Source organism: Triturus cristatus, chromosome 8 (assembly GCF_964204655.1).
Source record: "Triturus cristatus chromosome 8, aTriCri1.1, whole genome shotgun sequence".
NCBI classification, from domain to species: domain Eukaryota; kingdom Metazoa; phylum Chordata; class Amphibia; order Caudata; family Salamandridae; genus Triturus; species Triturus cristatus.
Window position 1 is genome coordinate 1,178,099,656 of NC_140591.1, and position 23,252 is coordinate 1,178,122,907.

The 23,252-nt window shown below is 45.9% G+C and overlaps 1 protein-coding gene across 1 annotated transcript in view; it reads left to right on the forward strand.

The window, feature by feature from the left end:
• Positions 1-23,252, forward strand: part of LOC146805565 (serine/threonine-protein phosphatase 2A regulatory subunit B'' subunit beta-like) — a 369,793-nt gene that overhangs the window by 76,789 nt on the left and 269,752 nt on the right. The window lies entirely within an intron of this gene.

The window sequence follows — 23,252 nt, forward strand, 5'->3', positions numbered from 1 at the left end:
GATGAACAGGGGAACTTATAACTTCACCACTAGGTGAGCAAGGAAGCAATTCCTTTTAATTTAGGTACCCTCACACACCCTAGTGGTGTCATGCTTCATCATCGGGTCACCCCGACGCCTAAAAGTCGGGGTGGGCTCGACCACAGTGTTTGGAGCGCTTTGAAGAAATTGCAGACCAGGGAGGCTATAAGATAAAAAACCTCAGGCAGATCCCCAGTTTCCCTTTATTTTTGGGTCTGTCTGGGTTGATTAAAAATAATAAGAGTAGGGGTATATATAGGAGTATTATGGTCCCCCACCAGAGAAGGAATCATCTATAAATACGTTTGGTCCTGGATGCCCTAACTTGATGATTCTCAAACCACTCCTCTTCATATTTCCCCTGGGGCAAACGTTAGGGTTTGACTACAGAGCTACTCCATTAGCCCTTCCATCCCCTGAGAAACGACTACCATTCGAAGTCCGGGTAAGCAAGTATGCAGGAGTGAGAGATACTTTCACAATTACCCATAGGTTTTAACAGTCACGCATGCTTTTTAATGCTGTGTTGAATCACAGATACGGTGTGAATGAGATGTGTGTGGGATGATTTTACGAGAGTTTCTTGTCATTGATAGCATCCACTTTTTGGCGACTGGTTTCAGATAGAATGCGAGCATAATCGCCACCGCACAATATATCTGACACGCCGATTAACTGTACACAGATACAATTTTGAGTGACACATATGTGGATATAGCTGCACACTATTATGCCTCTATGACCACCTGGCACATATAGGTGTGGCTCTGGATTCCAAACACGATTTTGAAACACGTCATTTTGGAAACACCATGATGCAAACCGATTTGTATAAGTTGGATATGTGTTTCTTTGTGTTTTCTTTTACAGATGGATGTACAACACAAGACAGATTAATAAATCAGTCTTTCACACAAGGAGTAGCTACTCTACCCTTGTCCATAATAAAACAGAATAGGGAATTCCCCCTTCTGAATCCCAGGGTGGCCTTGTTTGCCCTGAAGAAAGTCCTGGACCTTTATGGCCACTGTGGACTGAAACATGTTGGCACTAGGGTCATAGGACCATAATACTCCTATATATACCCCTACTCTTATTATTTTTAATCAACCCAGACAGACCCAAAAATAAAGGGAAACTGGGGATCTGCCTGAGGTTTTTTATCTTATAGCCTCCCTGGTCTGCAATTTCTTCAAAGCGCTCCCAACACTGTGGTCGAGCCCACCCCGACTTTTAGGCGTCGGGGTGACCCGATGATGAAGCATGACACCACTAGGGTGTGTGAGGGTACCTAAATTAAAAGGAATTGCTTCCTTGCTCACCTAGTGGTGAAGTTATAAGTTCCCTTGTTCATCATATCATTCCATCTACATGTAACAATAATGACCATTGTATGGTTAGTTGGAGTAAAATTATTTGTGTAACGCCAAAAATGAACGCCAGTGTCCACCACCTGCGCAAATTAAGTACTGCAGTGCCCATCAGTACAATCAGTGTCCGAAAGGTTGACATCTCTAACTTTTTATAACGGCGAGGGCGCGGTGTATAGTAGCAGTCTAGGAAAAAGCGAGCATAGAGCATTGTTTGACCTACTGCTTGAACTCGTACACGTGATGGCACTGGCTATGGAAATAGAGGCCAGCAGAAGCCGAGGGAGTGGAAAAATGAAGGAGCACGTGCGTGAACTTGCTGAATCTGTTATTGCATTAAATTACAGTGCCTTATAATTTCACGTACCAAACTGCATGTGTTGGCACTTTGTGGCTCTTTAATTCGAGTTGCGGCCTCTGCTTCACATAGCAATCTTCTATTTTTGGAAACCTAGAGAAATTCCAGGGTACAAATACATTCCCAAAAGGATTAGTTAAGAATTCTATTCGCGTCTGGCTGATGCTTCAGCTCTCAACAGCTGGTGCAGCTCTGGCAGCAGCCCCTGATACTGATAGGCTATCATTCATACATTCAGGGAAAACAAACTTTCACTTTAAAGGCTTTTTGTTCTCTTGGCGGCTGTCTCCGAGTGAGGGTGGCACTGGTTGAGGCAGTCTTTCATTGAATGCGCGTGCAAAACTTGTTGTTAATTTTAATGAGAAAATAACTCATTTAAAATGTAGCGGCTGCAGCTTTAAGTTTATAGATTAGATCTGGGACCGGTGCTCGGTTACATCGTCTGTTACTTTTCCCAAAAGCTGTTTATTTAAAATAATTTTCAAACTTGAAAAACATTTTCTTAATAGAGTTGTGTCTGTGCACCGATTTCCAATTAGAGTATAATCGGGGACTGTACTGTGATAACGGAGAACTCTGTTTTATTGATGTTTGCTTTAAAGTTGAGTGCTGCTCACAAAGACTGTCTTTTATTTTTCGGTCTTGCCTAGAGGCTGCTTTTGCTGGCAAGCCAATGCATAACTAAAATATAGATATGCATGTGCAACTAGGTAGAAATACGCGTATACGTACATAGAGGTGCTTTAGGTCAGCCCTGTTCACCCATTGGACTGCTCACCTGTCATTCACATTTTGCTTGCCCGCACAACAGCATACATTGGTCACCTTGCTTCAGGCATTGCCTCTCGTGCACTGAGTGACAGCATTTCGCCCGCTCACTTGTTCATATCTGCCCAAGAAGTGCACATCAGTGCCAGCACCTGGGAAGCAATATTTTACTTTGCCATGGTTTCGTCATTCCTATCTTTACCCTTTTTTCTTTTTTTAATTTTTTACTTATTATTGTGTTATTAAACTATGATTTCTGATTACACTAACTGAAATCCAATAGTATCTTTTCTGTGTGCCAATAACAATCATATTTTCCTGAGATGTGCGTTAAAAATAAAAAAGGGTTTTCTATACCTGTTGAAAGTATACATACCTGCTGTGCAGCACCCACGATCGTTTATTAAAGTTATGCACAATGGCTAATTATTTTATACTTTTTATTGCTAGCATATGGTCACCTCGCTTTTTCTTGACAGCAGATTTTATTTGTTCTTCCTTTTATTTTTGTTGCATATGCTTGCAGAAAAAAAAAATTATTGCACTAGCTTGCCAAGGTCAGACCTACTGGCTTTGCCAATGCTTGTTTGACTTATATGATATAGAACAGAGTGGTAAAACCATGGATACGTTCCAATAGTAAGTAGGCATGTTATCTGAAAACAAATTTGAATGGTCTTAGTTTTAATTTTAGATACCCCTTGTGACCTAATTAGGGCCTTAGACAACTGATTAAATTGTGCTGCAGAATGGAAAAAGTTCATTTGTTTTACCCTTTTTCAACATATCTGTACCTAGCAGAGTCAGGGTTTGTTACAAAATGAATGGAAATTTCTGGAGCCGTGCATAAGCTCTGGAGATCTTTGTACAACCTGCAAGTCAACATTTTGAATTCAGTGGGGTTAACCCAAATCCTTTAGTCCACCAGCGATCGATGAGTAACACTTAGGTGGATGATAATGATAAACGAATGGAGCATCGAATCTGATAAGTAAATATAAATGTAAAATAATGTGAAACGCTTTTTTCCTTTAAGTATACAAAATGTTTTTTTTTTTTTTTAAAGATAGGAGTGCGGGTGATGGCAGCAGAGTAGCCATTAGATGTGAGAAGCAAAGAGGAGTGGGGAAGGGTAGGGGAAGAAAGCAGCACAAGTGGTGACACATGGTATGGTGAAGAGCACATAAGTGAGCAAGGATATTGAGCAGGGAAGGGAGAGAAGCATCCAAGTGAAAGAAAACAACACACCGTGAGGGAGGAAGGGAATCCCACGGAGGAGAGAGAAGAACACAGGGCGGGGGGATGGAGTAGCACATGAGGGAGACAACTAGAAGATGCATGAACTGTCAGGGAGTGCCTAAGCAAAAAGAAAAAAAGGAAATTCCTTAAGTGAGAGCAAGTAAACAGGCTATGCTCCAGGGGAGGGACACACATGATGGACAAGGCAACCTGTTGAATTAGAACTAAGAGAATGAGTGACAATAAAGCCAACCAATGGTAAGCAGTGGGCGAACCTTAAGCCCACTGTAAGTTCTTGGTAAGCTGACAATAGGTCTTTTTCAACCCGACAGCTGCGTTGTTTTTTAGGTTCGACCTAAAAATAGATTGTGGAGGAAACATGACTTAATTGAAGACCATTAGTTTAATTTGTATAATATTTATTTTAATTTGTAGTTCTATGTGCATTGGTTGTTTAAAGTACCAGCTTCTACGCGGCTTCTGCACAATCCAATGTAATGAATATTGGCAAATTTTGTTCACAAAAAAATCTTTTTTTGTGTAGCTCTTGTTCAATTAAACAACTCAATTGTTGTTAAAAGTGACTTTTTGGTCCACACCTGGTTATTTACAATCCGAATTAAGTCAGTTGACACAGATGGGTCCTATGCTTTCTCTAACGGAACGGTTGACCTGGAGAAAGGAGCTGAACGTATAGCAATTATTTTTCTTTTTGTGATCTATTATATTTATTATGTGACGTTCTTTCTTTTAGTTGTCAGAATTATTTCATTTGGATTGCTAAGTAGCCATAACTGGATTTACAAATGTTATTTGTTTTCCTTAGATTGTATCTATTTGTCATGTTAAATGCATTTTATGTACCTGATCTTCAGTGAGATATTGGTGGACCTAAGGTAAGATTTTCGTTCTGAATAATTTTATTGACGTGGGAGGAGATTTCCTTTTACCTGAATGGGCCTGGTCTGCCTTGAACAATGCTGTCTCCACCTCCTGCCAGGAAGTTGGGCCAGAGAGGACAGAACTGGTTTGGACTAAGCACAGACACTCTCTGCCCGAGTGAACAAAGGAATTTTGAGTGGAAAGATTGGGGCCCAGACCCCAGAACTTTAGAACTCGCTGGAATCGAGGAACCTGCCAAGAAGAAGAGATGGAATAGCTGCCAGGAGGAGTACTGCCCCTTTGTGTGTTGTTGCTTTGTTGTGTTGGGCTACAGGTGCTGCTTTTGCCTTGGGCAGTGAAAGGACTGGACTGAACTTTCTTTACTTGTGCTGAGTATCTCCAGGGACTTGAAGTAGAGTTTGCTTCCTGTTCAGAAGTCTCAAGGACTGCAGAGACTTCACCAACCTCTGGGTACCGCTTCTGGAACAGCTGTTTCAGTTGCCACAGAGAAGGGAAACCCAACCGACTGTCGCTGGCTCCGTGCCATGACCGCACCACAGAAGGCACCGTCTGCATCTCGCACCACAATCCTAGTCTCACCGACGACCGCCACACCTTGCTTGCTTGCACCATGACCTGGAGGCACCGCACTCTGCACTGCCTTGCTTCACTTCACCATCCTGGTCTCACTGACGCCTTCGCTGCTGCTGACTTCAACACCTGTGACTGCATTGTAGCTGGGGGCACTGCTCGTAAGTTTCACAACACATCACCTCACCCCACACAGCTGTCTGGGCCGACCGATGCCAGCTTCCGTTAACCGGCTGTGTTGCTTGCACCCCAACCTGCCAGCACCGCATCGAGCACCGCCTCGCCCTGCACAGTAAGACTTGGTCTCACCGATGCCGTCTGGACGATATGTCGTCGAGCCACTGCCTGCACGGCATCGTGAGGGCACCGCACCCTGCACCGCTTCCATCATCCAAGGCAACCGCAACGGTTGCCATGACAGGCTCGCACCAGTGTGCCAGCCGCAATGAGAAAGGTACTATTCACGAGTCTGTCCATGCTTTTGCTGGCCTGTACCGACGCTGTCGGCTGGAAGTGTTAGACTCTGTTGTTTTCAGCATCGCGGTAGCCCTGGACGGAGCTACTGAATCGTAGGAACTGTGTATAAGTACTGTATGTTGGATCCTTATAGTTTTGGTCTTGTTTTGGGTATATAAAAATATTGGATATTTTTCTAAACTGGTCTGCTGTCCTTTTGTAGTTTTTTCACTGCATTGCTGTTGGTTATGTGCAAATGCTTTACATACTGCCTCTGAGATACCCCTGACTGCTCTTGCCAAGCTACCAAGGGGGTGAGCAGTAGTTATTTGATGAGTGTAACTACCTTATCTTGACTAGGAAGAAGGGTCCCTACTTGGACAAAGGTACCTATCTATGCCAACTACAGACCCCCATTTCTAACAGGGGAGTAATCAGTCTCATTAGAGGATCAATTTTTGACCTATTGGAAAATGATGGCCGAAATGCAGGAAAGTTGGAAGGAAGGAAACTGGGAAGCCCTCACACACCAAGTGATATCTGATATGCTGTCCTTGGGGACAAGGAAGAAGGCAGTGGCACACCTCCACACAGCACAACATAGTAGGTAAAACAACTGCAAACACAATTATGGAAGCGATTGGAGGCCGACATAGGGGGAGACATCACAGATAGCGACTGGTAATCCGGTGCTGAGAAAGACACACCCAAAGTACCCAGAAATGCACCCCTGAAGTTAATCCAATGTAATTACCTCCCTAGAACGTGTCTCGCCACCTAAAATATCCGGATCCCCCAACTCCGCCTGTCAAAGATATAATCAAACGGAAGCAGGATTCGGTCATATCACCTGCGAGTGCCCAGCAATAGCCCGATACTGGAAATCAATAATCTAAGTGATAATTGAGGTAACAGGGAGAGTAAACCTCTTATGGTCTGAAGTGTGCATCCTCGGTGTGAGAAGTTGGCCTGGTATCTTTCAAGCCCTACCTGACCAATACACAAAATCCTGTCTGGGGTGGTGCTCGCACCTCCCCTGGCAGGAAACCCTTTGTCCACGTCTCCCAAGCTGGAAGGACTCCCAGCAGCAGGAGGGCAGACTTGTGTCTGTGGTGGCAGCATCCATTTTGTGGAGCTGAGGCTATGTCTGATTCTACCCGGGTTTCAGGTACTGTACATGTCGTGTCCCTCTAGAAGGGTGGAATGCTAACCCCGTCGCCAGAATTGGCGAGGGGTTAGTATTCCAATTCGTATGACACCTTACTCGACATGTTTTGATAAAGCCAAACCAAAGATAGCATTTAACCGTGAGGTTCATAATGCACTTAAGAGTATATGGTATGACGATATCTGGAAACGGTAGAAGGAAGTTGTTCCGACCACTGCAGACCGGCTCAGCTCATGCCAGAGCACCATCTCACATGGAACCAAGCACTCTGCCTTCAGGATTGTTAAGGCCTGCCATAGGAGTGACTTATAGGTTAACATGTGTCCCATTTTAGGTTAGGTATAGGTATACTACACCTAAGTAAGAGGTGGTTACACCAACTTACCCCAGCTGAGTGATCAGCCAGTTGTGTCAAATTTGTTAGGCCAGGCCAGGGGTGGCACAATACATGCTTCAGCCCCTGGTAGGCCTTAGATACACCAATGCCCTGGGTACCTAGTGTACACTGGTACAGGGGCTCACAGGGTGATCCAATTCCAATTGGTTATGCACCTAGGGTGCATGGTGTCAATTTAGTTAGAGAGAACAGCAGGCTGGGGGTCTGATTAGCAGGCCCACAGCCTCAATATGTCAAAAACCAGTGAAGCAAAAAGCAGAAATTTGGGGTAACCATAGGATAGCAGACCCTACTCTCCTACACAACCCCCCCCCCCCCCCCCAAAACGCAGGGACATTAAACTAGCCTTGACCAGTCTCGTCTTCATGTCCTAAGTGGAAGTACCTGGAGAGACCATCTGCATTCCCATGGTCTGTACCTGGCCGGTGCTCCACTGTAAAGTCCATCCCCTGTAGGGAAATGGACCACCTAAGCAGTTTGGGGTTTTCACCCTTCATCTGATTTAGCCACAAGAGGGGCTTACGGTCGGTCTGAATCTTGAAGTGAGTGCCAAACAAGTATGGCCTCAGCTTCTTCAGGGCCCACACCATAGCAAAGGCCTCCCTCTCAATAGCTGACCAATTCTTCTCTCTGGGGGTCAACCTTCTGCTAATAAAAGCAATGGGTTGGTCTTGACCATCTACATTAAGTTGTGACAGCACAGCTCCCACACCCAACTCAGAAGCATCTGTTTGGACAATAAACTCTTTGGAGTAGTCAGGACTTTTCAGGATAGGTGCAGAGCACATGGCCTTCTTCAGGTCATCAAATGCCTTTTGACAGCTTACTGTCCACTGAACCTTTTTGGGCATCTTCTTGGATGTCAGATCATTAAGAGGAGTCACAATGGACCCATAGTTCTTAACAAACTTCCTGTAGTACCCAGTCAAGCCCAAGAAAGCTCGAACTTGAGTCTGGGTGGTTGGAGGAGACCAGTCCTTGATGGATTGTATCTTACTCTCCAGTGGTTGAACTTGGCCTCCACCTACAAGGTGGCCCAAATACACAACCTTACTCTGCCCTATCTGGCACTTAGTAGCCTTGATAGTGAGGCCTGCCTTTTGCAGAGCCTCAAGTACCTTCTTCAGGTGGATCAGGTGATCCTCCCAGGTGGAGCTAAAGACAGCAATGTCATCAACATATGCTGCACAAAAGTCATCCAACCCAGTAAGGACTTGATTCACCAACCTTTGGAATGTCACCGGTGCATTCTTCAGACCAAAGGGCATCACCAAATATTGATAATGCCCACCTGGGTTTGAGAATGCTGTTTTGGCCTTGGACTCCTCAGCTAACCTGATTTGCCAATAGCCAGCTGTCAAATCAAATGTGCTCAAAAACTTAGCAGAAGCCAGTTTATCTATGAGCTCATCTGCCCTTGGAATAGGATGTGCATCTGTCCTAGTGACAGCATTGAGTCCTCTGTAATCCACACAGAACCTCATCTCTCTCTTGCCATCTTTGGTGTGAGGTTTGGGGACCAGAACCACTGGGCTAGCCCAGGGGCTCTCTGAGGGTTCAATGACACCCAGTTCCAGCATTTTGTGTACCTCAGCCTTTATACAGTCCCTTACGTGGTCAGGTTGTCTGTAAAGTGTGTTCTTTACAGGCAGACTGTCACCAGTGTCCACCACATGGGTACACCAGTCAGTTTGACTAGGTATCAGTGAGAACATATGTTGAAATGATTGTAGAACCTGTCTACATTCAATCTGCTGATGGTCAGTGAGGTTGCCTCCAAGGGTCACTCCTTCAACTGAGCAATCTTCAGGGTTCTGAGACAACAAGTCTGGGAGAGAGTCACTCTCTTCCTCCTGTCCCTCATCTGTAGCCATGAGCAAGCCCATGTCTGCCCTGTCAACATATGCTTTTAACCTGTTAACATGGAGTACCCTGTGGGGACTCCTGGGAGTTCCTAGGTCCACCAAGTAGGTAACCTCTCCCTTCTTTTCCAGGATTGTATGGGGTCCAGACCATTTGTCTTGGAGTGCTGCTGGGGCCACTGGCTCCAACACCCACACCTTCTGTCCTGGCTGAAACTCAACCAAGACAGCCTTTTGGTCATGCCAAGCTTTCTGTAAGGCCTGGCTTGCCTCAAGGTTTTTGGATGCCTTCTCCATATACTCAACCATCCTGGAGCGGAGACCAAGTACATAGTCCACTATGTCTTGTTTAGGCTTTTTGAGAGGTAACTCCCATCCTTCCTTCACTAAACACAGTGGGCCTCTTACAGGGTGCCCAAACAACAATTCAAAGGGGCTGTAGCCAACTCCTTTTTGTGGGACCTCTCTGTAAGCAAACAGAAGGCAGGGTAGAAGGATCTCCCATCTTCGCCTGAGCTTTTCAGGTAATCCTTTGATCATACCCTTTAGGGTCTTGTTGAATCTCTCAACAAGCCCATTGCATTGTGGGTGATAAGGAGTGGTGAACTTGTAGTTGACACCACATTCCTTCCACATAGCTGTCAAGTATCCTGACATGAAGTTGGTACCTCTGTCAGAAACCACCTCCTTAGGAAACCCCACTCTGGAGAATACTCCCAGCAGGGCCCTGGCCACAACAGGAGCTGTAGTGGTCCTAAGGGGAATTGCCTCTGGATACCTGGTGGCATGATCCACTACCACCAGTATAAATCTGTGCCCAGATGCAGTGGGAGGATCCATGGGACCCACTATATCTATTCCCACTCTTTCAAAGGGGACCCCCACCACAGGTAGTGGTATCAGGGGGGCCTTTGTTGTGCCACCTGATTTGCCACTGGCTTGGCAGGTTACACAGGAGCGACAAAACTCCTTGGTATCTTCATTCATGTGAGGCCAGTGAAAGTGAGGGACAAGCCTGTCCCAAGTCTTGTTCTGGCCTAAGTGTCCTGCTAGAGGAATATCATGGGCCAAGGTAAGAAGGAAGCCCCTAAATTGCAGAGGTATAACCAACCTCCTGGTTGCATCAGGTTTTGGGTCTCTAGCCTCTGAATAAAGGAGCCCATCATCCCAATACACTTTATGGGTACCTTGAGCATTCCCAGCAGCCTCAGCAGCAGCCAGCTGTCTGAGGGGTTCAAGAGATGGACAGGATAACTGAGCCTGCCCCAAGTCAGCCCTGGAAGGTCCCCCTGTCCCCAGAAACTCACCCTGATCAGGTTAAAGCTCTTCAGGGACAGTTCCTTCAGGGTCCTCTAGATCATCTTCCTGGGAAGGCTGATCATCACTTGGAGGCAGGGGGGAAGGCACAGCCTTAACCCACCTGTTCTTCTTGGTAGGTGCTTGGTCCATTGTTCCAGGATCCAAGACCTGTGGTTCAGTAAGGCACTTTTTGGCCTGTGACCTGGTCACAGCAAGGACATGTGGTGATATACCTAACATCTCTGCATGTGTCCTGTACTCCACTTCTGACCATAGAGAACTCTCTAGGTCATTGCCCAACAAACATTCTACTGGGACGTCTGCACTAACCACAACCCTTTTGAGGCCAGTTACCCCTCCCCATGAGAAGTTAACAACTGCCACACTATGTGAAGTAGTGGCATTGCTGGCATTGGTCACCAGGTAGTTCTCACCTGGTATGTACTGTCCAGGGTCCACAAAGCCTGGTGTCACCATAGTGACACTGGCACATGTTTCCCTGTAGGCTTGAGCCACTTTTTCATTTATTAAAGGAGTCTGTGTGTACTTGCCCAGGTTACTGGGACTCACAGTCAGGGACAAATCCATGTCCCCATCACAGATCAAGACTGCCTGTGTCAGGGTTCTGTCTAAGTCAGAATCTCCGTCAGTTCCCATAGTGATTCCCACTACACCCTTTGTCTGGGGACCAACACTGCTAACAGTAGTACTGGGAGCAGGTGCCTTAGGGGCAACAGTGTTGGGGGCTCCACCCTTCTTACAATCACTAGTCCAGTGAGTTGTATTCTTGCAAGATTTGCACCAGGGTTTCTTTGGACCTTCTTTCTTCTTCCCTTTAGGCTGGGACCCACCCTCGTTAGTACTAGTTTGGGGCCCTGTTGAAGACTTCTGGTCTTTAGATTTCTGATCTCCACCCTTTTGGTCTGTTTTCTTCTGATCACCCCCTTGTCCCTGGTTCTGGTTCTTTTGCTTAACCCTGGTTCTGACCCATTTGTCTGCCTTCTTTCCCAATTCTTGGGGAGAGGTCAGATCTGAGTCAACCAAGTGTTGATGCAGTTGCTGGTTCTGACAGTTATTTAAAATCTGTTCTCTCATCTTCAAATTGTACAATCCTGTATAATCAGATACCTTACTTCCCAGCAACCAACCATCCAAAGCCTTAGTGGCACATTCAATGTATTCAGACCAGTCCTGAGTCTGTGTCTTCTGGGTGTCTCTGAACATTAACCTGTACTGTTCAGTGGTTAAGCCTAACCCATCAACTAGGACACTCTTCAGGGCTCTGTAGTTTCTGACATCCTCCTCTCTAACAGTGAGGAGTCTATCTCTGCCTCTACCTTCAAAGGAGAGCCATAAGATTGCTGCCCACTGGTCTTCAGGAACCTGCTCCACTTTGCAGGCTCTCTCAAGAGCAGTCATCCATTTGTGGATGTCATCCCCACTTTTGTAGGGGGGCACAACCTTGGACAGGTTCCTATTGTCAAAGACCCTATCTTTGTCCTTAGGGACAATGCTGCCACCAGTGGGTATAGACCCACTATCTTTAGGTTGCCTAGCCTTACTCAGTTTCTCTTCCATCAGAGCTACTTCTAGCTCCTGTCTCCTGATTCTCAGCTGAGCTTCCTGCATTCTGGCCTCATGCTCCCTCCTCTGAGGGGTGGTCATCCTTCTTCTGGAGTGACCTTGAGAGCCTCTAGAGGCATGAGAAGCATTAGATTCACCTGAGTGATTCCTTTGCCTCCCAAGCCCCTGGTTAAGTCCACTGGGGAGATCCAATGGGATGATCTCATTGTCAGTCCTCAATAGCCTTAGGTTAGCTGGGCCACGTATAACACTTGGCACTGGGCTAGTTCTCCCTTCATCCCCACTAACATCTGTATCCCTATCACTTTCATCCTCTGTAGTATGAATCTCATCTAAGGGGTGATTATTGGAAAGGGGTACCTCAGTAGCATCTTCAGAAGGGGGGCCTCCTGTTCCAGTCCCTAAGGGGCCTAACTGGGAAGCTTTCTTGAGAGCTTTCTGATCTTCATCAGCTTGTAAAAGCTCCCTGAGTTCAGCAGAGGTAGGGTTCTTGGGCTGTTTAAGGCCCCTGATATTTGCCAACTGCCTGAGCTCATTTTGGTTTAGGGTAGCAAAGATGGATGGTGCCCTCTGGGGGTCACTCTCAACAGAGATGGGTACATTGGACCCCTCTGCCCCAGCCATTGCTCTTAAGTGTGGGTGGATGTGTTGCAATCTACCTACACTTGGGTTTTCCTACTAAACCTATCTAGTAGTTGTAGTCAGGGTGTGCTACTCCCTTTGCTCTACAACAACTAAGTTCAGTAGAACTTAAGTATATCTATCTTGTTTTATATGTACCTACAGGTACCTATGTGATCTTTCAATTGGTAACCAAGAGATTACAATGGTAAAACACAGCAAGCTCAAATCCAACCGCTGCTCACCAATGTGAGAAGTTGGCCTGGTATATGATGCTCACTAGTTAAAGTGACCACCTTGTACCATGGCAAGCAACCCTTATGGTGTGGTTGTAAGTCAACCTTTTCGGACTAGCTGCCCTAGTGGTAGCGTAGGCTAAGCAGTCTTTGAGGCTAAACTCGTTAAAGCGTGTTAAGCAGGCTGTTTTACCAATTGCAACCCCCCTTTATACCAATGAAAGGACACCACACAGATATATATTCAAAATATATATGTATTTATTTCTCAAAGTATCCCCTAGACTCTTTATGAGCACAGGAGCACAAATCGTTAAACAAGACAACGTTATAATACACAGAAGTTGCACTTTATATGGATGGGCCCTGGTGGCCACTCAAACCATATACTAAAATAGTGGTATAAGTACCACGAACAGGAAAGGGAAAAGGCCTAGGGCCTCTAGAATCGCTGGGCCTACAAGGAGCTAACTTCAGTTAGTGACCAGGAGGTCCACGGGTCGCGTGTGCAGTGAGGAGAGTTACACGCGGGCTCCCATAGGTTTTCAATCGGTGCGTAAAAGTTTAAAAGTTACTGCAGAAAGGGTCTTCTGGATGGACTACGAACTTAAGATTCAAAACACAGACACTAGAGATGTTTCTCTACACTTGGGCACCGGAGTGCCAGTTTTACCTCACCCACAGGAAGCGGGTGCATAGGTCTCGAAGTGCGTCGGGTTTCTTCTATCGATTCAATGGAGCCTGATGACAAAGATGCTGCAGGCGGTCGGTCCAGAAGAGATGCGGTGGACCCAAGAGTGGATCGGAGTTGTAGAAGACCTGAAAGCAGAGGGGACAGTGTTCACAGTCACTAGCCAGTGACCGGCGTGGCACCAGGTAGGTACCAGGCGATGTCGGGTGCAAACAGGTGGTTAGGTGTAGCTTGTCTCCGCAGCCACGTGGTCCCTGAAGGTCGACGACGTCCAGGAGTCGAGCCACGAGCTGTCCCACGCAGGCTCTCGCTGTCGGCGGTGTCGGCGACTCGAAAGAAGCAAACAAGCCTTGGCAAGGGCAGGAGTCGTGGAAGTTCAAGAAAGCTGATTGTTCTGACCAGCAAGGTCAGAGGGGCTGCTCTTTTGGAGAGCAGCTAGGGCCGGTCTGGAGCAACCAGACCAGCGTAGTTGATTTCAAAATAGGTCGCCAAAATGGCCACTAGCCAACGGGCCAGGGACCGGGCAGGCGCGTCGAGATGCAAAGTGCAGAGGGGCCCCACGCAGATCGTGGAGATGCTGGAGGGCTCACCTTTGGTGCAGATGCTGCTCGGTGGTTGGGCTTCTCAGGACCCAAAGCACAACTTGGAGGGAGCCTCTGTCGTTGCGCTTGCAGCTTGTCGTCGGTCTTCCAAGATGGCTGGCTCCACGTGTCTCGGTGCCTCCACGGGTTCCTTCTTTGCAGGGACTGTGGATCGGGCTGTGAGAGGTCTGGAGGTCCAGGTCTTGTCGGGCTCTGGGCTCCGGCTCCGGCGGGAGGCGGCGGCAAAGCAGACGTTGAATAGCTGGTTGGTGCTTGCGTTAGCAAGATGGTCACTCCCTGACCATAGGGGAGATTTCCTTCAGTCCTCTGTGCAGCAGAGCGTCGAAGTTCCCGTCTTCTTCTTTGTAGTAAGTTGATTCCAGGATGTCTGAAGTCTTAGGACACGGCTCCTACCTTTAAGCGGATTCTAGGGGCCGGACTACCTGCTAGGTCCCTCACTAAGGGTGGGACCAGGAAGGGGGGTGGTTACACCCCCAATCCTTTGTCCAGCTCGCCCCAGGTCCGGGGCTGGTGTGCCCCAGGACCGGATTGAACCAGACATGCCTGAGGCTCACAAGGAGCCTCGGTGCATATGCCAGTTCAATCCGGTCCTGGGGCACACCAGCCCCGGACCTGGGGCGAGCTGGACAAAGGATTGGGGGTGTAACCACCCCCCTTCCTGGTCCCACCCTTAGGGAGGGACCTAGCAGGTAGTCCGGCCCCTAGAATCCGCTTAAAGGTAGGAGCTGTGTCCTAAGACTTCAGACATCCTGGAATCAACTTACTACAAAGAAGAAGACGGGAACTTCGATGCTCTGCTGCACAGAGGACTGGAGGAAATCTCCCCTATGGTCAGGGAGTGACCATCTTGCTAACGCAAGCACCAACCAGCTATTCAACGTGTGCTTTGCCGCCGCCTCCCGCCGGAGCCCGAGCCCAGAGCCCGACAAGACCTGGACCCCCAGACCTCTCACAGCCCGATCCACAGTCCCTGCAAAGAAGGAACCCGTGGAGGCACCGAGACACGTGGAGCCAGCCATCTTGGAAGACCGATGACAAGCTGCAAGCGCAACGACAGAGGCTCCCTCCAAGTTGTGCTTTGGGTCCTGAGAAGCCCAACCACCGAGCAGCATCTGCACCAAAGGTGAGCCCTCCAGCATCTCCACGATCTGCGTGGGGCCCCCCTGCACTTTGCATCTCGACGCGCCTGCCCGGTCCCTGGCCCGTTGGCTAGTGGCCATTTTGGCGACCTATTTTGAAATCAACGACGCTGGTCTGGTTGCTCCAGACTGGCCCTAGCTGCTCTCCAAAAGAGCAGCCCCTCTGACCTTGCTGGTCAGAACAATCAGCTTTCTTGAACTTCCACGACTCCTGCCCTTGCTTGCTTGTTTGCTTCTTTCGAGTCGCCGACACCGCCGACAGCGAGAGCCTGCGTGGGACAGCTTGTGACTCGACTCCTGGACGTCGTCGACCTTCAGGGACCACGTGGCTGCGGAGACAAGCTACACCTAACCACCTGTTTGCACCCAACATCGCCTGGTACCTACGTGGTGCCACGCCGGTCACTGGCTAGTGACTGTGAACACTGTCCCCTCTGCTTTCAGGTCTTCTACAACTCCGATCCACTCTTGGATCCACCGCATCTCTTCTGGACCGACCGCCTGCAGCATCTTTGTCATCAGGCTCCATTGAATCGATAGAAGAAACCCGACGCACTTCGAGACCTATGCACCCGCTTCCTGTGGGTGAGGTAAAACTGGCACTCCGGTGCCCAAGTGTAGAGAAACATCTCTAGTGTCTGTGTTTTGAATCTTAAGTTCGTAGTCCATCCAGAAGACCCTTTCTGCAGTAACTTTTAAACTTTTACGCACCCATTGAAAACCTATGGGAGCCCGCATGTAACTCTGCTCACTGCACAAGCGACCCGTGGACCTCCTGGTCACTAACTGAAGTTAGCTCCTTGTAGGCCCAGCGATTCTAGAGGCCCTAGGCCTTTTCCCTTTCCTGTTCGTGGTACTTATACCACTATTTTAGTTTATGGTTTGAGTGGCCACCAGGGCCCATCCATATAAGGTGCAACTTCTGTGTATTATAACGTTGTCTTGTTTAACGATTTGTGCTCCTGTGCTCATAAAGAGTCTAGGGGATACTTTGAGAAATAAATACATATATATTTTGAATATATATCTGTGTGGTGTCCTTTCATTGGTATAAAGGGGGGTTGCAATTGGTAAAACAGCCTGCTTAACACGCTTTAACGAGTTTAGCCTTAAAGACTGCTTAGCCTACGCTACCACTAGGGCAGCTAGTCCGAAAAGGTTGACTTACAACCACACCATAAGGGTTGCTTGGCATGGTACAAGGTGGTCACTTTAACTAGTGAACATCATATACCAGGCCAACTTCTCACACTCGGCAAGGCCCAGAAAGAAACAGGTAGAAAGCAAATTTATTGAACTTGTGTTATGATGTGCAAAATCGAAATAGTGTCATGAGTTGGAAGTCTCCCACAACACTCCTCATAGAGAAACAGAGACTTCAGGTAACCTGATAGGCTGATATAGAGGGGACAGTCCTGCACATGGAAAAGCAGACAGGGTCCGCAATACCCCAAGCCTGTGACGAACCAATAAACCAGCAAATAGCTGAGCAGCTAAAATCCTGGCTTTTTTCCCTTGCGTGTGTTGTGACACCAATCAAGAGCCCTGGGAACTAGAATAATATCTTCACCTTCCTCAAATACCAGTTGTTTAACAGGATCTTCCTTGCACATCACTGGTGTTGTGAATTCGGAATGCCTTTACTTCCGAGAAGTGTTTTCTTCCTATTTCTTTTAAGAATGTGAAACATAGTGTCTGTATTCTGTTCTGCCGTGATTTTCTAACTTCAAATCATACACTGCATAAATTAAATCAATCTCCTTAGAACCATGTGTTCTATCTCTAAAGGCAAGAGAAAACGCCCCTCCCTAATGAATAAAGAGTGTACTTCTCAAGTTGTTTTGTGGTCCTCAAAAGCTAAAGGTTATAACAATTTCATTATAAAATTGATATTTTATTAGTAAAGAAAAATGTTACTTGATCACTTTGGTGTACATTCGCGAGCATTTGGCTCACCTAAGTGACACTTACATATGCATAAAATACCATCAGTGACTCCACACCCCAGATCCTGATTCACAGCATTGGAGTTGGCAGATTTTTCCTATTGCATCTGACTATTAGCTTAATTTTTTTAAAGGTTTTAAATATGGGACAAGCTCTTATTAACGTGTCTGACACTCACTAATTTGCAATGCAATTTTTATTCACAAATATAATATTTGCAGTTGTGTTTCCCACACTCCACTATGCACTTACATGTGGTGCATACTAATGTTTTGGAAGCACACATGGTAGATTTCCTGTAGAGCTCAGTAGTTGGAGTGTTTTGGAAATGTATTCCACAAACGCACCTATGGTCTGCGCTCAACAACAGACCTACCAGAGACAACTTGCAGGGAATTGGAAAGGGGGGTATTTCTCACCCCGCCATTTTATTTCCCCTGCAGGTTCTTCTCCCTTTTGCGTAGAATCAGACATTTTCTGAGCTATTTTTACTATGCGTGGTTCAGAGTTGTGAATTTTAAAAACTTGATTTTAAAGTGAATTACTCTAATTATCTTTGTTTGTAACCTTGTGATTTTAGCATGTAATTTCTTAGCAGTTGCATTCAACAGCATCTTTACGGTTTCGATAGCTTACTGTGGATGCAGAAGATTTGTCATTCATTCCTCTGTGTGAGAGTGAGCCCTTAAGTTACCTGATTGCACCCATAATTAAAAAAAAAAACTTAGGTTGAAATGATGTTCTGGTTATGAGCCAAAGGCCACTAAATTTCCCCAGTTACGGTGATCTTACCCATGTCCACTCTCATGACCTCAGACGACTCCGATAACCTCCTCAATGACATCACTATTTTAAAAGCAGTTGAACAACTGTTGGCAAGTAGATGCCAAGACGTTATGGACTAGAAATGCTGCTGGAGTACATCACTAGCAGTAAATGTGCTCTTACACTGAGGGAGTGAACTTGTAAGCGCATATGGCTGAATAAATCTTGATGTTAGAACTGCAAAGATTTAAAAAGTAAACTTAAGGAAATCGGAAAAAGGAGAAAAAAAAAAGTTGGCAGAACTGATAGTCCTCAGGGACACAGTTGTGTGTCTGGCAAGATCATCAGAAGGACGGTACTATAGTTGGGATTTCAGGACAGAGATAGGCCTTCTTCTGAACTAAGCAACGAAGGATCATCAACAGAGATGAAGCTCCAGAGACAGGGTGGAGCATATTGATGCAAATCTGAAGCAGGCGTCCATAGGCCCAAGACCATAGAGTGGTCGATGTGTAGGGCAGCGAGTTTTAAATTTGATCCTTTTGGAAGACCAACAGACTGTATAGACACTGTTGGGCATCTGACAAACAATCAAACCTGCATCACTTAAAGACCGGTCTAAATGCCAAGTTTTAGAGGGTTTTCAGTTCGTTTATCTCCCTCAAGGCAAGCTTTAAATAACAGATGGCTCTTAGTCACCAGTGTATTTAGAAGACTGCAGCACCACTGTCGGCATATGGTTGTCCTCGCAGAGGATAAATAAGCAAGCTTGTATTTCTATCTTCCTCAAAATGATTTGCTAAAGAGCAATCTTTGGTAGCTACTTTGACATCATTGATTATGTCAATGATGATGTGAGTTTTGAAGTCACTGGCGAGGCGATGATGTCATTTCCGATGTTCTTTGTGTGTAGATAATAAAGGCTGAAGGAATTATGTCTGTTTTTTGTTGTTGAAAGGCTGCAGTACAGGTTGCACATACGGATTTCCTTGCAATCGGCCCATATGGAGATCAAGCTGTAGTTCCAGATATGTAAAATCGCAACCATTGGTTGCTTCAGCTAAGCCATTGATGATGGCGATGTCATCCTGGACGTGTAAAGTTGTGAACAGTGCGTGGAAGAAGTTGCAGTCGTATATTATAGCGCTGCATATCTGGGGTAATTGTTGTGGTCTTCTGGTCGTGGGTGATATTCACAATATCCCTTCATCTGAGATTTATTGCAATGTCTATGCATTTAAAAAAAAAAATATTCGCTAATGGTGCTAAGAGAAATCTATAACTGTCAATGACAAGTTTTGTTTTATCTCATTAAACTATTAGCATTTGGATGTCATGTGCTTAAACCAGTGCCTGAAATGTACGTACAAACCTGACTTCTGTGAACAAGTCCTGGGCACACGTACAAGATAATGACACAGTGTCAATGTATAAGCAGTAGTACTCAATGTGAAAATTACAAAGGTCGACACCAGTGGATGCTTATAGTAGATAGTGTTTATACAGGTCTTTGAGTATGTCAAAATATGAACACGTGTTTTGTCACCTGGGTGGTAACCCGTAGCCCTTCAGGGCTGGGAAAGATACAAGATATATAGTACAGTATAGTGTAAACAGAACATGATCATGAATGACATGTGGTAGTGACATAAGTGAAGTGATAAAAGAAAAACACCTCTCTAAAAGTGGAAACCCTATAAGAGACGTGAAGAACAAAAGGAGAACATAAAATAGTGACTTCGCAGCACTTGCAATAGAAATTCCTCGTGCGAGAGTGAATAACAACATTGAACGACCAATACTAATATAAGGTGCGCCTTATGCGCCTGGACGAATTCCATTGTATCTCTGAAAAAGCATAATCACAAAGATGTGTAAGCGTGTGTGTGGGTGAGAGAATAGTCACTTCATGTGAAATGACGTGACCTGGTAGTGATTTTTTACATCGGTCCTCAGACTTTCAGAGAAGTAGATAAGTATGCAAGGGACAGGTACCGTGAATGCTGGGCAGGTTGCCTTGCACGTACGGGGGATAGTCAAAGAAGGCAAAGCGAAGGTGGTGGGATTACCTGACTGTAGTAATAATGAGCGTGCAAAATCTGGTGAAAGTGAAACGGTGGTATGTAAAAAAGGGGGGGGGGGGGAAATAAAAATATACGTAGGTGGTAAAGTTACCTGACTGTAGAGCTAATGAGCGTGCAAAATCTAGTAAAGGGAGCAGAGAAATGCCATACGAAATGAGTCAAGGATTAAGAAAATGTAAACACAAGTTAACCAGAAAAAATGGCAAACAGGGAAAGGAAAGTTGGCCTGAACTCACCGCTGGACCGGTGATAATTCCAACCTGGTCGGAAACGGGTGTTAATGCTTCAGGGTAGTGAAGCAATGAGGGTAGTGGGTTAGGGATGATGGATGGATCCTGGACCCGATCAGTAGTGATTCCAAGTGAGGGACAACGGGTGGGTGCGTCAGTGTTCAGTGGGTCCTGTCGGGTAGAGTAAGTAGGTTACACAAATATACTTAAAAGGGGAAAGCTGAGAGTCCAGGAAAAACCTGTGTGAGGGGGCACGGGCAGCGAGTATTACCTGAAGGAAGCCGGAGGCTGGTACAAGGATCCCTCTCGCTTTCCGAAATGCGGAAGGAGCGGAATGAGCAGGGAGTAGATTTATAATACAATCTTGATTGAAGCAGACCACTGTAACGCTAACTTCCACGCTCCCGAAGGCGCCCGGAAGTGAGTGTGTAAGGGCACGTCGAAAGTGAATAATAGACAGTGAAGAAAGAACAATAGGAGAAGAGACAGAGAGAATACGAGGTCAAAGGCAGATCGAGTCTGGAATGTAAGACACATAGTGATAACATTTTACAACCTTGCAGGCGACAAAAGGAGCAGAATAATAAAAATATGAAGACAAATTAGTATTCAAATTAAACAAAATTAAATATGAAGGCGAAACGTTCAGTCACGTTGGAAAGAGTATAGCAACATCATCTTCTTCATGCATTTAAGTGTCTGTTGCAGTATAACAGTTGGTTGTTTAGTTACTATTGGGCTATGTAGCAGGAGATCATGATAATATGCACATTAAAGGCAGTTAGTGGCTTAAACATCGAAATTGTGTCACAAAACTTTACAGAATGGTAATTGTTGTTAGAGGAGCAAAACCAAGATGAGAGATTATGTGCAAGCTGAACCGAACATTAATGAGTTTAAAAGAAGGTACAGCAGGTTTCAGTATCGTCGGATATCGGCAGAGGGGTCAAATGTGGAGAACAAATAAAAGTGTGAAAAGAAATAACAAGTAAACATCTTCTCTTATGCATATAAGAGTTCATAGTGGGACAACAATTGAAAGCATGGTATATGCTTGAAAATGCGGCAGTTTCAATAAAGAGTCTATGTTACAGAAGGAAGATCAGATCTTGGAGCAGTCGAGAGTATATGGCAGGGCATCAATTGCCCAGGAAATATTGTAACTCGTGGTCGGTGTTTTGGGCGTGTCTCACGGTATGGAGACGCATTATCCAGGTTGCTTCCAGACGTCTAAATCTGACTTCGCGATTTCCACCTCTTATGTTTGGTTGGGTTACATCGATGCCAAAGAATGAGAATCTTTTGTGTGGACCTTGTGAAGGGCATGATGCTACGTGTAGGGCCATGGGATATCTAGCATCCTGTTGGTGTATGGCTCTGGCATGCTCACTGATGCGTTATTTCGGTGCCCTGATGGTGCTTCCAACATATTGACTCTTGCAGGTGCACTCCAGAATGTACACCACGTACTTGGTGTTGCAGTTGATGTTGTGATTGATTCAAATTTACGTTTGTTGAAACTGGTAAACTCTTTGATTCCATTGTGAGCCCATTTGCAAACACCACAGCAACTGCATTTGAAGAATCCCTTCATGTGTGGAGTGAGACAAGACGTGGCTGTTGTGGTGCGCGGAACCGTGGGACTCAATCTGCTCCTCAGGGTTCTGCCACATCTATAGGTGATCTGAGGCCTGGATGTGATTGTTTCACTGAGTGTTTCGTCAGCCAGTAGAATGTTCCAATGTTTATTAAGACTCTTTCTGATCACAACACTGCTGTCATTATAGTCTGTAATCAGTCTCACATGTTGGTTTTGTGATTTATTACGGGTCTTCTCCCGAAGTGTGTTCTCTCTCTTTGTTTTCTCGATTCTTAGTGTAGCTTTGTGTAAAGTGTGTTGCCATATCCCCTTTTTGAGAATCTATTTGTCATGTCGGAAATGCAGTTCTGGAATTCAGGTTCTGGAACCTTCGCTGCAGTTCCTCCTGGCTCTGACAAATTCGCCGTAAGGGATGGCCTCAATTTGATGAACAGGGTGGGAGCTATCCTCATGTAGGATGGCATTGCATGTGGTTTCTTTACAGTATAGTCGACTGTGTAGAATGTTCTCTTTCACATATAGTTCCACGTCTAGGAATGTGACCTTGGATGTGCTGGAGTTGCATGTGAACCTCATGTCCATGTTATTGGAGTTCAGGTGGTTACAAAAGGCCTCAAGTTTTTCTGCTTCCATGACCAGATTAGAAGACAGTCATCAATGTAGCGCCCCCAGTATATGGTAATCTGTCCAGGGGGCACCCTTCTTGCCCCAAATCCATTCTGATTCTAATGAGCCCATGTACAGGTTGGCAAAAGAGGGTGAACATTTCGAGCCCATTGCTACTCCCTTGATTTACTTGTACCATTGTCTATCATACATAAAGAAATTATTGTTAAGGATTATATCTATCATGGATATCAACATGTAAGTTTGCTGCCAGAGGGTCGCAGGCCTGTTGTCTAGGAATTGTGTAGCTGCCTTCAGACCTAATTCCGGTTTGATGGAGGTGTATAGAGACAACACATCCAAGGTTGCCATGATCATGTCTGGTTGCCAGTTAACATCAGTAATGATGCCCAGATTGTGCTTCGTATCCACTCATGTCGACCTTTGTAATTTTCACATTAAGTACTACTGCTTATACATTAACACTCTGGGTCATTATCTTGTACGTGTGCCCAGGACTTGTTCTCAATTTTCTGTGTGGGTCCGCACCCACATAACTGCAGGGGTTATCCGGGTTTTCCCCGTACCTGGTAGCACCGTAACCGTACTTATTCTCCCTACACCCCACTGTTTACCAGCCTGAGTGCCATTCTTCTTGCCTACTCAAAACCCATCGCAGAACCAGTATTTTGCTAATTCAGGAAGGGCAGCCGCAACGGAGTATCATTCATATTGG